The sequence below is a fragment of the Pristis pectinata genome, chromosome 11, assembly GCF_009764475.1.
Source record: "Pristis pectinata isolate sPriPec2 chromosome 11, sPriPec2.1.pri, whole genome shotgun sequence".
Taxonomy (NCBI): Eukaryota; Metazoa; Chordata; class Chondrichthyes; order Rhinopristiformes; family Pristidae; genus Pristis; species Pristis pectinata.
The window spans coordinates 12,470,562-12,482,939 of NC_067415.1; positions in this window are offsets into that span (position 1 = coordinate 12,470,562).

Consider the following 12,378-nt stretch of genomic DNA (forward strand, 5'->3'; position numbering starts at 1 on the left):
TGTCGCCTCGCTTCCGGCGCCAACATAGCATGCCCACAACTTCCTAACCCGTATGTCTTTTGGAATGTGGGAGGAAACCATGTCCTGTGCAAACTTACCAATTATGCCACCTGCACTCTCATCCAAATCGTTAATATTCAGGCAGAAATAGTTTTGTAGCGATGTAGGAAACACAGAAACCAAATTGTGCACAGCCAGCTACCACAACCAATAACTGTGTCAATAACCAAATGCACAGCAAAGAACTGCAGGTGCAGAAAATCTGAAATAAAAACAGAAAATGTGCAAAATACTCAGCAGGTTGGGCAGCATCTGTGGAAAGAGAAATAGAGTTATCATTTCAAGTCTACTTTGTATAAATGATTTCTCATAGTTTCATATTTTCTTACAACATAGAAGGAAGTCATTCAACTGATCAACTCTGTATTGACTCTCCATTGATCTCAATCACCCAAGGATTTTCCTTTAACCTATTCTCTCTCAACTCTCCATCAACTGCATTCTCATCCACCTGCTACCCATCTACACTGGATGTGATTTCCAGTAACCAATTAACCTACCAACCTTCATGTCTATGAGATGTCTGGGGGAATTGGAGGGGGAAACACTCCTGGTTACAATGAGGATGTGCAAACTCCACACATACATTACCAGAAGTCAGAATTGAACCAGGTTGCTGAAGCTATCTACTACACCATTGTGCCACCCTGGATACCGGGGAGAATACCCTGCTCTGAGAGTCATAGGGTCATAGAGTTATCCAGCATTAAAACTGGCCCAAACACTCCAACAAACTTCTACAGATGTACTGTTGAAAGTATCCTGACTGGTTGCATCATATTCTGGTGCAGCAATTCGAATGCGTAGGAATGTAAGAAGCTGCAGTGAGTAGTGGACTCTGCCCAATACATCATGGGCACATCCCTTCCCGCCATCGGAAGTATCTACATGAAGTGCTGCCTCAAGAAGGCAATATCTATAATCAAAGTTCCTGCCATCCGGGCCATGCCATCTCCTCGCAGCTACCGTCGGGCAGGAAGTACAGAAGCCTGAAGTCCCACACCACCAGGTTCAGGAACAGCTACTGCCCTTCAACCATTCAGTTCTTGAGCTAATCTGCGCAAACCTAATCCCTACCTCAGTAGAGCAACACTATGACCACTTTGACCAATTTGCACTACAATGGACTTTGGGTTTTTTTTGTTCTAATTGTGTTCTTTCTTGTATAATTTTGTGTAATTTATGTTCAATTTATGTTTTTCTTGAGAATGTTTTGTATCTGATGCTACGTGCCTGTGATGCTGCTGCAAGTAAGTTGTCATTACACCTGTGCACATATGTACTTGTGCATATGACAATAAACTTAACTTTGACTTTGAGTGGTAAGAGATTTAGGGGGGATCTGAGGAGGACCTATTTCACCCAGAGAGTGGTGAGTACCTGGAATACACTGGCAGAGAGAGTGGTGGAAGCAGAGTCACTTACAGCATTTAAGAAGTGGCTCGACAAGCACTTGAATCACCGAGGCATGGAAGGCTATGGGCCAAGCGCTGGAAGATGGGACTAATACAGGTGGGTCCCTACTGGTTGGCATGGACATGGTGGGCTGAATGGCCTGCTTCAGTGCTGTATGACTCTATGGCCCCTAAGGTTTTTGGGCAGTGATAACAGCTCTGCAGCCTCATGGACATTCACTTGAAGATTCCTCCTGAGCCTTGGGTCAATACTGGAAATTAGCAGCTGGAGAGCAGCGGAGATTCTCTTCTCTGGGGTGAAGTGATGACATCAGAAGACCTGGCAGCTTCCTTGCCACACTGTTTTGTAGTTATAGGATGTGGTTACAAAATGTGCTGCAGCGACTTGCCAAGGTTTCTTTGGCAGCACTTTGAAAGACAAGGGCAGCTGGCGTATTAGAATATCGTCTGCTCTGAGTTTCCATCCAAGCCGAAACTATCTAAACTCAGACAGCAATCAACAAACCTTCACTGCTCTTGTGTCAAAACCCATGAACTCTCTTTTCATTATTTACACAGTTATTCTTGTAGGAATTATTGCCCGTCCCTCATTTTACGTAGAAATTTCTTCTCACAGAGGGTAGTAAATACCTGAAAATGTCTACCTCAGAGAGTTGTGGAGGCCAGATCTATCAAACCAGAGATAGATTAGGAATTGATGGCTATAGGTTAGTTATATGAATTCTAGACAGATCAGTCCTGATCATGGAACATAGAAGAGTACAGCACAGTACAGGCCCTTCAGCCCATGATGTTGTGCTGACCTATATAAACGCCTACTCCATGATCAATCTAAACTTTCCCTCCTGCACAGCCCAGATCCCTCCCTTTTTCTTACATCCATTTCCCTATTGTATCAGCCTCTACCACCACCCCAGGCACCCACTATTCTCTGTGTAAAAAACCTACCTCTGACATCTCCCCTGAACTATCCTCCTCTGACCTTAAACCAATGTCCTCTGGTATTGACCATAGCCGCCCTGAGGTAAAGGTGCTGGCTGTCCACTCTATCTATTCCCTTCATATTGGATGGCAAGGAAGGCTTGAGGGACTAAGTGGCCTACTCCTGCTCCTATTTACTTGGGTGCCTTGAGAAGGTGATGTTGAGTCATATCTTGAACAGCTGCAGTCCTCCTGGAGAAGATACTTGAATTGTGCCATTAGATGGGAGTTTCAGGCTTTAGAGCCAGCTTCGAGAGGGAAATAGTGATATGTTCCCAAACAAGAAAAATGTGAAGAGAGAGGTGTATTCATGTGGCTGCTGGTTTTGTCCTAAAGGTCACAAGCTTGGGAGGTGCAACCAGATTCACCTTGGCAAGTAACTGCAGTTCATGATGGGACTATCCAAAAAAGTCCAAAGTCAAGCTTGTTGTCATACGCACAAGTACATGTGTGCACAGGTACAGTGAAAAACTTACTTGCAGCAGCATCACAGGCACATAGCATCAGATAAGCAGCATTCAGAAGAAAAACATAAAGTAAACATGAATTATACAAAGTTATACAAGAAAGAACACAATTACGACAAGAAAAAAGTCAATTGTAGTGCAAAATGATCAAAGTGGGTTTGCTATACTGTAGTGGTTAGGGTTTTGCCGGTTGGTTCAAGAACCAAATGGTTGAAGGGAAGTAGTTGTCCTTGAACCTGGTGGTGTGGGACTTCAGGCTACTGTACCTCCTGCCCAATGGTATCTGCGAGAAGACGGTATGGCCTGGGTGCTGGGGATCTTTGATGATGGATGTTGCGTTCTTGAGACAGTATCTTCTGTGGATACTACCGATGGTGGGGAGGGATGTGCCCGTGATGTATTAGGCTGAGTCCACTACTCTCTGAAGCTTCTTACGTTCCTGCGCATTCGAATTGCTGCACCAAATCATGATGCAACCAGTCATGCAACCAATCCTTACAGGGTATGTGGAGATGAGCAATGCAAGCAAGCTTGCCAGCCATGCCCAGTTTTCTCACAGAAATCCCATGGATCAATCTGCCGGAGGACAGTGCAGCACACCTTTCAGACTTGTGTTCCCGGCTTAAATAAGCTTCCATTGGTCTTCACTAAATTTTGACAGGTTAATGGGTTGGATTTTCATTCCAGATGTGAGTAGGTGCAAAGCCCGTCAGTCAGATAGTACTAGTGCCCAGAAGTTATAAAAGCCCAGACCTGAAGCTTAGAATCAAAGGTAGGTTCTAGCCCTCATCTGTTAGAGAGCTGTCCATAAATAGAATCAATTCTTCTACCCTCATTGCTCTGCAGCTCTTCCTTGTCCGTGACCAGATGTACCACTGCTTCATACGGCAACTGCTCTGCTCAAGACTGCAAGAAAGTGCAGAGAGTTGGGAACACAGCCCAGTCTATCACAAAAACCAGCCTCCCCTTCATTGACCCGGTCTATACTTCCCGCTGCCTCGATAAAGCAGCCCACCCACCCCAGTCACTCTCTCTTCTTCCCCCTCCCATCAGGTAGAAGATACAAAAGCTTGAAAGCACATACCACCAGGCTCAAGGACAGCTTCTATCCCGCTGTTATAAGACTGTTGAATAGACCTCTTGTACAATAAAGGTGAACTCTTGATCTCTCAAGCTACCGCTCCATGGCCCTAGCACCTTACTGTCTACCTGCACTGCACTTTCTCTGTGACTGTAACACTGTATTTTGCACTCTGTTATTCAAAGTCACAGTTGAGTTTATTTCCATCTGCAAGAGTACATGTGTGCACAGGTGCAATGAAAAACTTACTTGCAGCAGCATCACAGGCACATAGCATCATATAAGCAGCATTCACAAGAAAAACATAAATTAAACATAGATTATACACAGTGTTTACAAGAAAGAACGCAGAACAAAAAAAAGTCCATTTTAGTGCAACATGATCTAAGTGGTCTTAGTGTTGCTGAAACTGTAGAGATAAGTGTTTTGCTGGTTGGTTCAAGAACCGAATGGTTGAAGGAAGTAGCTGTTCTTGAACATGGTGGTGTGGGACTTCAGTCTTCTGTACCTCCTGCCCGATGGTAGCTGCGAGATGGGGATGTTTGATGATGGATGTTGCCTTCTTGAGGCAACGCCTCCAGTAGATGCTACCAATGGTATGGAGGGATGTGCCCCACTGCCCAATACATCATGGGCTCAGTGTTTTTCCTTTTGTATTACCTCGATGTACTTATGTATGGAATGATCTGCCGGGATGGCATGCAAACAAAGCTTTTCAGTGCACCTCAGCACATGTGACAATAATAAAACAATTACCAATTACACCAGAAGAACACACACTCCAAAGTCAAGAAGAGTTGAGATGATGTCCCCAAAAAGCTAGGAAATGGACTTTATTAAAGAAAGACGTCCCATAGTTATGGAGAACTTGGATAAGGGGGACAGACATAAACCCAGAATGGAATAATGAAATCAGAAATTTCAATGCAATATTCTTTAACAATATTCAGTGAGAAATTACCTGGAAGAGAAAGTGCTTTCTGGACACTTTCTTTCCTCTTTAACATACTTCATGTTTCCCTTCTTTATCCATTTCCTGTTAAGGCCTGGATATTTTATTCAATGTCCCAGTGGTGATACTTGAATGAATTAAGAAGTGTGGTGAATTAACATCACTAATGATAAAGTCATTAACTTAAGGGTACTTCAACATCAGATGTACAGGGTAATTAAAGATTTCTCTGCCATGCTGGATCTAGAAACCCTCCCAAACCATCTACCCTCCAGTGGTATTATGAACTCTCATTGTTTAAGCACCAGTTTTGACAAATTGGTGGATATACTATTAATATTTACTGGATATATAATTTCACTTTTTCAGATGGGAGCTTCAGCAGTTGATTTATGTATGCACGTGTATTGACAAACACACACACACACACACACACACAAACACACACACACACACACACACATACCGACACACAAACACACTTGCACTCACAAAGACACACACACAATCACCCTCCCACAAACACACACGCATGTAAATACTTTCCCCACACAACTACACACACACATCTACACAGATGCATACAGACACACAGACACACACATACAGGCACACGCACTGGATTACAGGAAGGGAGGAAGTGTTGCATCTTCTGTGGTGGTTTGGGAATGTACCATGAGAAGGGGAATGTTTGTTGGTGGAAGTAGAAGTGTGGACCACTGCATCATAGAGCGAATGGAAATTAACAAAAAACACAAGGTGTGAGAAATCATAAATAAAAACAGAAAATGCTGCAAGGACTCAGTGTCTGTGAAGGGAGAAATACAGTTAAACCTTTGGGGGTCAAAAATCATTTGTCAGAACTAGTAAAGGGTCAAACAGCACAGAAACAGGCTTTCTCGCCTACCTTGTCCATTCTGATTATTAAGTATCTAAACCAATCCCTTTTCCCAGGACTTGCTTTGAATTCAAGTGTTCATCTTTATAGTTGTGAGAACCTCTGCTGCCACCCCCCCCAACCCCCAAGCAGTGTGCTCCAGATCCTTTTATACCCCCAGGGTATAAAAGTTCTTCCTCAGATCCCTTCTAAATAGCTTACCTCTTGCCCCAAGCCTATGCCTTCAAATTTTAAATCCTCCTGCTCAGGGGAAAAGTTTCCTACTGTCTACCCTATCCATATCCCTCAAGATTTTGCATACCTCTAGACAACGTCTGCAGTTCACCCCTCAGCCTCCTCAATTCCAGGAGAAACAGACCTAGCTGATCCATTCTCTCCTCTTAACTGAAACATGCCATCCCAGGTAAAATCCTGGTGAATCTCCTCTGCACTCTCTCCAGTGCTATCAGGTCCTTCCTTTAGTGTGACGATCAGAACCGTGCACAGTTCTCCAGAGGTGGCCTAATCAATGTTTCATAAAATTATACCATGACCTTCCAGCTCTTATATTTTATGCTCTGAAATATTAATTCTGTTTCTTTTTCCACAGATCCTACCTGACCTGTTGGGTGTTTCTGTTTTTTATTGTGGAGCAAATATTTCATTTGGAATGCTGAAAGGGAAGGGGAAGTGAAGAGGTGTTTGGCCGTGGCTTCACGTTGGTTTTGAACAGGTTTCTGGTCAGAGATAAGACTGATTTTTAAAGTGTGCTGTTCATTGCTTCCATCTCATAAGAGGCATAGATATTCAGTGGCAATGTCATTTAAGGTAATCAATTCATTTTCATAAGCCACACAACTTTAGAATTCAAGCCACAACACCAGTTTCTGATTTGATTAAAAAGGGGCAATTCTGGCAGCAAATCAGTGTGATGCCAGGAGATTGCTGCTTAAGAGCTCAGCACTCACAGCAAGTATCCCGTACCTCACACCATTATTTTCTCATTTGACATTGTTTATATATTTCCATTCAGATTTAACAGCCATCACTTTTTAAATGAATTTTTAGTTTTCACTGCCAAGCCCCGAAGTCCTGGAATTCCTTCCCTAAATCTTTTCATCTCTCTACACCTCCTTCTTTCTTCAAAACATCCCTTAAAATCAGCATCTTTGACCAAGCTTTTGCTACCTGCCCTAGTTTCTCCTTATGTAACTTGGTGTCAAACTTTGCTTGAGAACACTCCTGTGAAACTGCTTGGAATATTTTGCCTTGTTAAAGTCATTACTAGAGTCAAAGTTATTGTTGCTTCATGGAGTGTCAGCAGTTTGAAGTCGCATGTTGCAGGTATTGCTGTGGTTATTCAATATGTTCAATATTTCCACAGCTAACAAAACCCATTAGTCTGCCTTCTTGTGAGCTGAATAAGCATTGACCGACTGACTGATTAACTGTTGTCTGTGAAATCAGATTTACATCACTTCTGTTTAAATTAAAGAACAGGCACATTGGAAGTAGTGCACCTTCAGAAAGAAGTAGTTATCGGCTGTGCCATTGGATAATAGATGATTATTTGACTAGAACTTAAATCACATAGCGCTGTTTATTTCAGCACTATGCAGCTGAAAATATATTTACCAGAGGCAGCTCCTGGCATGAGTTGGACAAGCATTTGATGAGCTTCCTGTATTGGATATGCTTCAAGTCATTTGTCCTCCATGGGACACCATTTCTGGAGCATTGCGGGAACAATTAGCTGAAATTAGGTGCACTAATATTTCCAGAACATTTTCCTTTTTAAGTACTTAATAACAATAATAATAATAATAATAATAATAATTAATAATAATAGTACTAACGGTTGGTGTAGCACTATTACAGCGCCAGCAACCCAGGTTCAATTCCGGCCGCTGTCTGTAAGGAGTTTGTACGTTCTCCCCGTGACTGCATGGGTTTCCTCCAGGTGCTCTGGTTTCCTCCCACATTCCAAAGACGTACGGGTTAGGAAGCTGTGGGTATGTTATGTTAGCGTCGGGAGAGTAGCGACTCTTGCGGGCTGCCCCCAGAACACTCTACGCAAAAAGATGTATTTCACTGTGTGTTTTGATGTACATGTGACTAACAAATAAATACTAAATTAATTTTTAAATGTTTTAAATTCCACTGGCTGCCAGTCTAAAACATACATTAATCAGATTAAAATAAATAAATTAACACTTCTTGTTAAAATCTTCTAGGAATGTGTAAAGACATAAATTTTTGCATTATTATAACAACAGATAGAAATTATATACTACACAGAATAAATTTGCCAGATATTTCCTCAATCTTTAAGTATTTCTCAAAGTAAATTGTAATAATAATAATAAGCAAAACATGTGCATGATATATTGCTGGAAATTCACGACATGGTCAGAGTGTTCACTTACAACCTTTGGGGAATTGGACCCTAGAGAGTAATCCAATAAAATGCAGTAAAGAGCTGTTGCCCATAGCAACCAACTGAAGCAATTGAAGTGTGTATTTTAAAAAAATTTCACCACTCTTAAACTTAACCAAAGTTCACAGAATTCCTGCTGGCAGTGTCAGTCTCATCCAGGAGTCATGAGTTCAAGTCCTTCTCAAGCAACACAAGCACAAAAATCAAAGCAGGTATTTTGAGAGCAATACCGCCCTGTCCAAACTGCCATCTTTCAGATGGGACATTGGACTCTCCAGTAGACTGGCCCTAACATATTTCACTCATTCAGTGATGTCACTGTCAAGGCCAACATTTCTTGAATCAAATGGCTGCCTTGATCATTTCAGAGGGCAGTCAACAGTCAACCACATTGGTGTGCCCAGAGTCCCATGTTAGCCAGACCAACAGATATCCTTCCCTAAAGATGTTAAGTGAACACACAGCCTCTGGTGATTTCATGGTCACCATAAACAACCCTAGGCAACACTAGGTTTGTAAAGTCCAGATTTATTTAATTACTCGCATTTATATTCCTCAGCTGGTATAGTGGGATTTGAACTATATCTATGGATCATGAGTCGAACTTCTCGTTACTACTAACAGCCATTAAGTCACCACAAATATAATTGCAAGATACTGCAAATGGATGAGATATCATTGCAAAAGGCTCAATGGATTTCACTTTTCTGTTCTATTGATAAATGTAGCTGAAGAATGGGTTTTTTGGTATTGGTATTGGTATTGGTTTATTATTGTCACTTGTACCGAGGTACAGCGAAAAGCTTGTCTTACAAACCAATCGTACAGGTCAATTCATTACACAGTGCAGTTACATTGAGTTAGTACAAAGTGCATTGATGTAGTACAGGTAGAAACAGTAATTGTTAGTACAAAGTGCATTGATGTAGTACAGGTAGAAACAGTAACAGTACAGAGTAAAGTGTCACAGTGACAGAGAAAGTGCAGTGCAGTAAGGTGCAAGGTCACAACAAGGTAGATCGTGAGGTCATAGTCCATCTCATTGTATAAGGGAACCGTTCAATAGTCTTATCACAGTGGGGTAGAAGCTGTCCTTAAGTCTGGTGGTATGTGCCTTCAGGCACCTGTATCTTCTACCCAATCGAAGAGGAGAGAAGAGAGAATGTCCCGGGTGAGTGGGGTCTTTGATTATGCTGGCTGCTACACCAAGAAAACAAGAGGTAAAGATAGAGTCCAAGGAGGGGAGGCTGGTGTCCGTGATGTGCTGGGCTGTGTCCACAACTCTCTGCAGCTTCTTGCGGTCCTGGGCAGAGCAGTTGCTGTACCAAGCCGTGATACATCCAGATAGGATGCTTTCTATGGTGCATCAGTAAAAGTTGTGAGAGTCAAAGGGGACAAACCAAATTTCTTTAGCCTCCTGAGGAAATAGAGGCGCTGGTGAGCTTTCTTGGCTGTGGCATCTACGTGATTTGACCAGGACAGGCTGTTGGTGACGTTCACCCCCAGGAACATGAAGCTCTCAACCCTCTCGACCTCAGCACCATTGATGTAGACAGGTGCATGTACACCGCCCCCTTTCCTGAAGTCACTGACCAGCTCTTTTGTTTTGTTGACATTGAGGGAAAGGTTGTCGACATGACACCATTCCACTAAGCTCTCTATCTCCTTCCTGTACTCCGACTCATCGCTGTTTGAGATACGGCCTACTATGGTGGTATCATTTGCAAACTTGTAGAAGGAGTTAGAGCAGAATCTGGCCACACAGTCGTGAGTGTATAGGGAGTAGAGTAGAGTGCTGAGGACGCAGCCTTGTGGGGCACCAGTGTTGAGAATAATCGTGCCGGAGGTATTGCTGCCTATCCTCACTGATTGCGGTCTGTTTGTTAGAAAGTCAAGGATCCAGTTACAGAGGGAGGTGTTGAGTCCTAGGTCTCGGAGTTTGGTGACAAGCTTCCTTGGAATTATTGTATTGAAGGCAGAGCTGTAGTCAATAAACAATAGTCTAATGTATGTGTCTTTACTGTCCAGATGCTCCAGAGCTGATTGTAGGGCCAGGGAGATGGCATCTGCTGTAGACCTGTTTCGCCGATAGGCGAATTGCGATGGGTCCAGGTTGTCTGGTAGGCTGGAGTTGATGCGTGCCATGCCCAACCTCTCAAAGCACTTCATGATGGTGGATGTCAGGGCCACTGGTCGGTAGTGATATTTCTGCTTGCAATACTACATCTCATCCCTATCGTTAAACACCTCCAGCTTGCCCCTCTTAATGACTTTAGCCCTCTTCCAGCTCTATGACCCACTGAGATCCCTGCAGCCCTCTAATACTACTTCCTTTCCTTCTCTGATTTTAAGCACCCCAACATTGGCAGCTGAAGCACTTTTCTCTAAAGTTCCTTCCCTAAACACCACTCCCTCTTTCCACACCTCATTCCAGCTTTTAAATTACTCCCTAAAACCTAGCTCTTCGACTAAACTTTTGGATCCCTTTCTGTGGTACGAGGACAAATTGTGTCTGACGATGCTCTTATTTTGGTCCTTGGTTTGTTTTTAACCTGTAAAAGCTTTAAAGATTTGAGAAGATCATAGGTCAATGAGCAAGAAAGTGGGACATACTGCAACAAATACCACTCATCTTACATGGCTTCTCATGAAATGGACACATTTTCCAAATTTTAACCATTTTGATTTCAATGTTAATAGTAACATGGATATTTGTTTTGATTTTATCTCTTACCATAAAGGGGATGAGGAAAATAAATGTTGGCAATGATAAGATAAGATAATATGAGATAAGATTTCTTTATTAGTCACATGTACATCGAAACACACAGTGAAGTGCATCTTTTATGTAAAGTGTTCTGGGGGCAGCCCCCAAGTGTTGCCACGCTTCCGTCACCAACATAACATGCCCACAACTTCCTAACCCATATGTCTTTGGAATGTTGGAGGAAACCAGAGCACCCGGAGGAAACCCACACAGACACGGGGAGAACGTACAAACTCCTTACAGACAGCAGCTGGAATTGAACCTGGGTCTCTAGCGCTGTAAAGCGTTACGCTAACCACTACACTATCATGCCTAAGTCAATGAATCTAAGTCTGGAGGTGCTCCACACACCCAGCAGTTTTGACAGTGGTTTTGAAAAGAGGAAAGGCAAGCTTGTGTGACGTTAAGCCCATTTTAATTTATTCCCGTGTGAAGCCAAAAAACAGTAAAAGTAGAAAACAAGGGCCGGTCAGTCAATGTGTTCGGGGCCACAAATATGGGGCTAGGAGGGAAATCTATCTGAAGAACTGGGAAACGGAGGGGAGAGGGTTGTTTGGATCATTCACTTTATTGCAATGTAAAGGGAAGACCCCAAGGATGTGGGTAAGTAATTTATTTATCTCACTGGCCTCCCAGCTCGGTGCTGTGTTTTAAGACCACGTTATCCCAAGGATGAGCACTCCCAGGATAACTTTGCCCCAGTCCCCCTGCAATGCCCCACGTGGAATGAGTTAATAACACATGACTCTAGGTTGCAACCAGCAACCTGGATCACTGAGGACAAGGGAAGCAGGTCCATGGGAACACCACCACCTAAACATTCCCCTTCAAGTCACACACCATCCCGACTTGGAAATATATCACCAGAACTTCATTATCAAATCCTGGGACTCTCTACCCAACAGCACTGCAGGAGGGCCTTCACCAGAAGGACTGCAGCGATTCAAGAAGGCAGCCCGCCACCATGTTCTCAAGGGCAATTAGGGATGGACAATAAATGCTGGCCACACCCAGATCATCAAAAATTAATAGATTATGTTAACAAGGGTGACTGATGACAAGAAGTTTTCAAAACAGCGCAATAATTATGGTGGTTCACACTGGAAAAGACTGGTTTTTTAATTGTTCAAAATCAAAACAGCCTTAAGCAATTGAATTTCCTGTCAAAAGTCTTTTCATTCTTTTTCATCCAACACCTTCATTTATTGTCTTGAAAATACTGGAGATCAAAAATCAAAGAATGATACAGCACCAATGAGACCATTGGTCTCAGCATTCCCCATTGTGCCACATTATAAATAGGATAAGGAGGAGCTGGAAAAGGTGCAGGGAAAGTTTACA